Raw genomic sequence first — 6,077 nt, forward strand, 5'->3', positions numbered from 1 at the left:
TAAAACCAAGCCTCCATTCATGTAGGTCGCTATGACAACGACACCTTCGGCATCTGTCAAAACGAGACGGAGTTTGATGGCTCTCTTGATAACTTGAATTCTCTACACTCGTCTTTAAAATTCACATTTGAAAAAGAGCACCACATTTGAAAAAGAGCGTGCTAACTCCTTACCATTCTTAGACGTTCTAGTGGAAAAACGGGGTATTAGCTTTGTCACTTCGGTTTACCAGAAGCCAACGTTTACAGGACAATAGATACGCTTGAATTCGTTTAGCCCGAATCGCCGTAAACTAAATTTGATTAGTACGTTGGTGCACAGAGCCTTGATGATATGTTCGGATGTAAAATTAAACGCGGAGCTAGAATATATCCGCAAAATTCTAATCGATAGCGGGTACCCCGAAGATATCATCAAGAGATCTGTGGACAAAAAACTCAGTAATTTCAAACCCAGCAAATCACAAAACACGAACACACGGTCTGAGGAGGCTGGGCCCCATCTCTTCCATTTTTGAAAAACAATTGATTTCTGCTGTAAATCGCTGTTACGATAACGTAAAAACTAATTTTGTGTTTACCACCAAGCAATTGCTTCCTGCAACGCGCAAAGATGTTCTTCCTGCTTTTCAACAAAGCAATATAGTCTATGATTTCAAGTGCCACTGTGATTGTCGGTACGTGGGAAGAACAACTCAGCGCTTGCAGGAACGCATCAAACAACATGTTCCGCGCGTTATTAGATCGAGCACATTGGACTCTCGCGAAGATGCAGCCGTAACTGATCTGCGATTACTAGAACGTGATCAGCCATGGCTATGAACTCTGCCATCGGCAAGCATTTGGCTGAGAATGCAACTTGTGCTAAAAACTATCGCGATGAAAGATTCTCTATATTAGGTCGAGGCCGCACTCATTTCCATCTGTCTGCACTGAAGTGGACTGATGTTAAAATCGACCGACCTCGCTTGTGTCTACAGAAGGAATTTTTAGTCAATCTAAAAATTGGCCACTAGCTGCGCTCGCGGTTTGCCTATATTTCATGTTGTTCGTTTCCATGAACGTCATAATTGGTTGTATGCAATATACACTGTAAAAAATCTGGTAGATTGACTGGGAAATCTCTGTAAATTTTACCACGAATTACCGGTCGCAGCCAATTACTGTGCGTAGCTTGTCATTTTACATTTTGATATGCAATATTACCTTAATATAGCTGTAAAGTAAGTTACCAGAATTTCTTCGCAAAATTACTGACAGTTACTCGTTACTGCAGTTTACCGGGCTATTGGCAAAATTGATTAGCTTCAAAATCGCTGCAGCCAATGTATACGTAGAACTGAATGTTACTGATATATCATTCTAGAGGTGATTTGACCTGATTGAACCTCATTTGCGAGACTGGGGTCTGTCATACCGAAATTGTTGGCCCTAGTATCAATTTAAGCTTAGTAGGGTACAAGAAATAACTGACCATCGTAGCTAATGTGGTACACCGTAGCCATATTATATTATAAGGCAATGGCTGTACGGCCAGTCTCGCTGGTTACATTTGTTGTCACGGATAAGGCTGATAAGTTAGAAAATTAGTTCAGGATGTATAATATTGCTCGGGGAAACTAGAAATATCAGCACCGCATGCTCAGCTGACCATTTGTTAATGGCGGACAAGGCGACCTAGGTTACATTAGGTGACTGCTTTTTCTGAGATTCGTAGTAAACAACCAACGCACAACTGTGACATCACAAGTAGCGTCTAGTTAGGCAAGTACAGTAAGTAGTGTGGAATGGAATATACATCAATTTATACAAAATTAGATCAAAAACGGGACTATATGCAATGATAAATGTTTCTGTATGGAAAAAACGACCCAGATCAAACATTATAACGTGGCCAGTAAATATTATTGGTGTCATGTGTCAGCGGATGAATACCATTTATTTCGAAATCGTTCGAGTGTCGTCTGGCCAGTGGCCATTAGTGAGATTTGAGCAAAGGGTGGAGCGAAGCTTGTTGTGCTTGAAGAAAGTGGACGCGATCGTTGAAAATTCCTAGGAATGCTGAATGGAATACGCATCTTAAAAGGTAATACAGTACTACATGGTATTTGTTACCGTGAATATCTGACTCTGCACACCAGCCCTCGATGACTTAGATTTCATGATTGATATATTTCATTCGCCGCATTCTCTGTTCTATTTTGGGATATTTGTCGACTTCTATAGTGACCACATACTCCGCTGCGGAGGAGTTGAAACTGTTGGCTTGGTAATGTCATTTTCGGGCCATAGCATAGATATGTTTTCATCCACTGCTGGATTTGTTTGCCACACAGGCCACCCTTAAATTAGGAACCTTTTGCTTCAATACAGAGATAAAGTCATGAATCTCTGCTATGTCATGTAAAAGGTGGAGCCGTTATCACACAATGTGCCAGTACCGGTACTTCAAAACATGTTACATTTTTGTTAGCCTATTTGTCTTAGTCTTTATAATGTCATGTCCACTGTCCAGGTTAGGAACTTTGCTTTATATAGCGACTTACGCATGAATTCTGTTTAGTGGAACTGCAAGATACTACTTACACAGAAGGAATGAGAACGAGAAAAAGAAACAATTGGAAGTTTGGCCGGTGGTGGAATTAATTCACGATTTCTTGAGACCACTCGTGTTACTGCATGTCTCCTAAAGAAGAATTAGACCTCCAGCAGCAATATTTTGCCATCGATAACCACTTCATCGTGATATCATGAATGAATATACAGTTTGTTCCAATGTCGTTTTGGGGATGTGAAGAAAATGTTGCGATATTTTTGCATCGGGTTGCTTTGCGATAGGTATGGATGTACGTGAATTTACAAGCTGGTATGTAATCCTGATTTACAGGGACAGCATGTAGGTAGGTAGGCGGTAAAATGACAGTCTCGATCGCAAATGTACAGGAGAACATGTAGATTAGATATACCGGAGGTGACTGTAACATTACAGTCTGGCGTGTAAAGTGAGATTACCGGACGAGTGTAAGTTAAATTTACATTGACTAACGGTAATGTTAGATTACTACGAAATGTCTGGCTACCGTGCTTCCAAACATTTCGCGGTAAATCGAGGTTTTTATTTTTTACAGTGTAGCTAGATGCATGTTTTTGAAATTCTCCATTTGCTGACGATTGCCCTTGAAGACTGTCAACTCGAAAAGCTTTGGGTTTTAATATATTTCAGCCATGAATTTATTATTAAAATGTAAGATCCATTACTCGATAAAAAGTATTTACTAGTTTTGGGTGGTCCATGAAAGGGCAATACGTCATCATGAAAAAAGATCATTCTTCGAGAATGCCGCCGTGAGTGGTAGCCTACTGTGACTCCTTAATCAGTAGTTCTTAACCCTGTCGCGAGCGCCCCCCAGGGAGCGATTCGGATTTTGAAGGGGGCGGGAACACTCATAGGATAAAAGCGGGGCCGTTGGGATCAGGGGACGCTAAAGAGAAATGTTGTCGCAGTAGATGATCTAGTAGTTCCCCAAGGGAAATATGATGATATAGTAGAACAATAGTCCAATACATCCATGATTTCTTATTGCAAATCTACATTCGACAAAACTTATCTAGTATCTCCAATCTTTTCGTCGCGCTTGGCGCGAAATATACTGAAGGTGGTTGCATCATGTTTCCGTATATCCAGTGTATTAAGTCCTGTAAAATGAATCTCACGAACGTGTATGCGCATACTTGAAGATCGCAGATTTTGCATTAACGCACTCCCCTCATGCTAGTTACGCGCACAGCGAGTCGAAATTTGACAAAGACGCAATATACCAGTTAAACCCTTGTACTTGAGAACTGCAAAATTTAATGGTCATAGTATTACTGCATCGCAGCATATCATACCGTTTGGCGTTGTGACTCACAACTCCACATGTAGGATATGTAAGAATTGTTGCTTTGTTTAGAACAGGGGTCACCAACACGCGGCCTGATTTGAAATTTCGGAAGAATGCTTGGTAAAGCATTTCAAAATGCGGAGATTAATTTGAGTTTAAACATATTGTTGTTGTTGTTCGAAGTAAGCTATTTTCCTGTGTCCATCATCACCATTGCTCACTAGATGATACGGCTTAGGCGCCGGTAATATCATTCGATGGAGGAAGGATTTACTGATATGAATATGCATTGGCCCGCCACTTCCAAGACTGAAACGCTTAGAAATAAACTTCGTGCTCCCCAGAAGACCAAGCTTTACGAGGAGATAGTTTTCCAGCTGATATCATGTCTATAGCTAACCCTAATATCGATACTTTAGTCCAGAGGTGGCTAATCTGCGGCAATAGAAGGAATATTATGCCGCCGTCGACGACACTTAATTCGATTAGGATGTGTTGGCGGCCGTCAATGTGCAAATTGAATTTACGAATTGACTCTCCAAATTACTCAGAGGTTTGAATTATTCTTGAACTTTTCTTCGCGCTAAGCGCGGTTCAATGCGAGTTCATTTACGATTTTGATGTAGTAGTGTCCTTTGTAATCTGAGCACACAGTACACGAACTGCAGCAGAGGACAATGATGAGCCCCCAAAAGAAATACCAATTTGTAATCGATTTCTTCTTTCTCATTACGAAGGAAATTCGTTTCTGGTAGGCCTACGTTTCGACGAATCCAATGTATTTCCACTATACCGAAAATTCTGATGGTAAGTCAAGAACTAACAGCACACAAAAAAGGGGACAATTGTCTCACCCATAGATGCAGAACATCATCAAGATATTCCCTAAATATTTGAATACACCCCCTGCATCTACTCTACCGGTTAATCTCATCACATGGACTGAGAAAGGATAAACATTTGATAGTAATATGTGAAACTATACTAACATTATTGACGAAACTCACTCATGAATATGAAATTTTTTTCGCGCTTGGCGCGACTATAGGAAATGGATCTCTGTGGCTATTCATACATGGATATTACTCGGGATTTCGCTGCGCATAGTAAGCCGATATCAGTAAATAGATTAGCCTGGACTTCACCGGCAATGGACAAGGAGAGTTAAACGCGGATATTTCGCCTTCAGTTAGTTCATTACGACTATGGACTGAATGATAACGTTGGCTGCGTAATTACTTGAAATTCGGCCGTGAATATTCAAATGGTTGGACACCCCTGCTTCGGTTGCTGAAGAGTGTTATCAGGTATTGTGCGCAGCTCAGATTTCAAAATATAATGAAAGTGATGATCACGATATTTTTTTGGATTTGTAATTCTTCAATAAAATTTTTTTTCATTGGCGATAACTATGCCCGTCGCCCATGTTGGAGAGCACTGCACTAACGTAGAGTTATCGAAACGTGGTTGTTTAACCGCGTTGCTTATTTTTATGTCGATATTGAAGTCATGCGGACCGCCGCCTCTACGAATTTTGAAAAGTGGCCCGCGACCCGCTTTGAGTGGGCGACCCCTGGTTTAGGGTACATTGATATTAAGTTAAGAGCTAGCTGCAGTATCCCTATATTTTAAGGCAACTGACTTCAATGTGAGCAGAGATCTCCGTCACATTTTCACTTGACATTCTATAATCTCACAAAGAAAACAAAACCTAATACTATTTGCTTGCTCGTATTGCCAATCGCAGAGGAGTATTCGGGATGCGTATATTGGACTCACAGCCGGTGGCATGAGCCCAAACAAGATGATTGTCGTGAAGCCTAATATATAGCACACACACACAAGTACGCTACTATGTCGTTATTTAGTCGAGTAGTCATCTGGTAGTCGTATTTCCAATACTAAAGTCCCAACCCGAAAAATCAACCTGACTTCGATCTCATACCCACGGTATTTAGTACAATCCTTATTGGGGGCGTCAAAACCCAGCAACTTCTGAAAAGTGGCAATGGAGGTAGTAGGTTTCATCACTGCCCTAAATAGACCTCAGCCTCATGTGACGATATTCAAGTCATCGGCTTCTGATACTTTCAAGGTACGCGCAGCCGCAATCAAAACTTGAAGGATTCCGCTATCGAAAAAGTGTAGTAACCCCTCGTCTATTGCCACCGTTGACACTTCTAAAACACCGTGA

General features: G+C 41.0%; 1 long non-coding RNA gene across 1 annotated transcript; it reads left to right on the top strand.

Annotated features, from left to right (window-relative positions):
- Positions 1–1,084: 1,084 nt before the first annotated feature.
- LOC145459261 (uncharacterized) lies at positions 1,085–2,816 on the top strand. The gene is made up of 2 exons (XR_013921321.1): positions 1,085–2,085; positions 2,563–2,816. It is a non-coding gene; the product is annotated as an uncharacterized LOC145459261 (long non-coding RNA).
- The last annotated feature ends 3,261 nt before the right edge of the window (positions 2,817–6,077 follow it).

This window comes from Botryllus schlosseri, chromosome 2 (assembly GCF_051294905.1).
Source record: "Botryllus schlosseri isolate E-star chromosome 2, Bs_hap1, whole genome shotgun sequence".
Taxonomy (NCBI): Eukaryota; Metazoa; Chordata; class Ascidiacea; order Stolidobranchia; family Styelidae; genus Botryllus; species Botryllus schlosseri.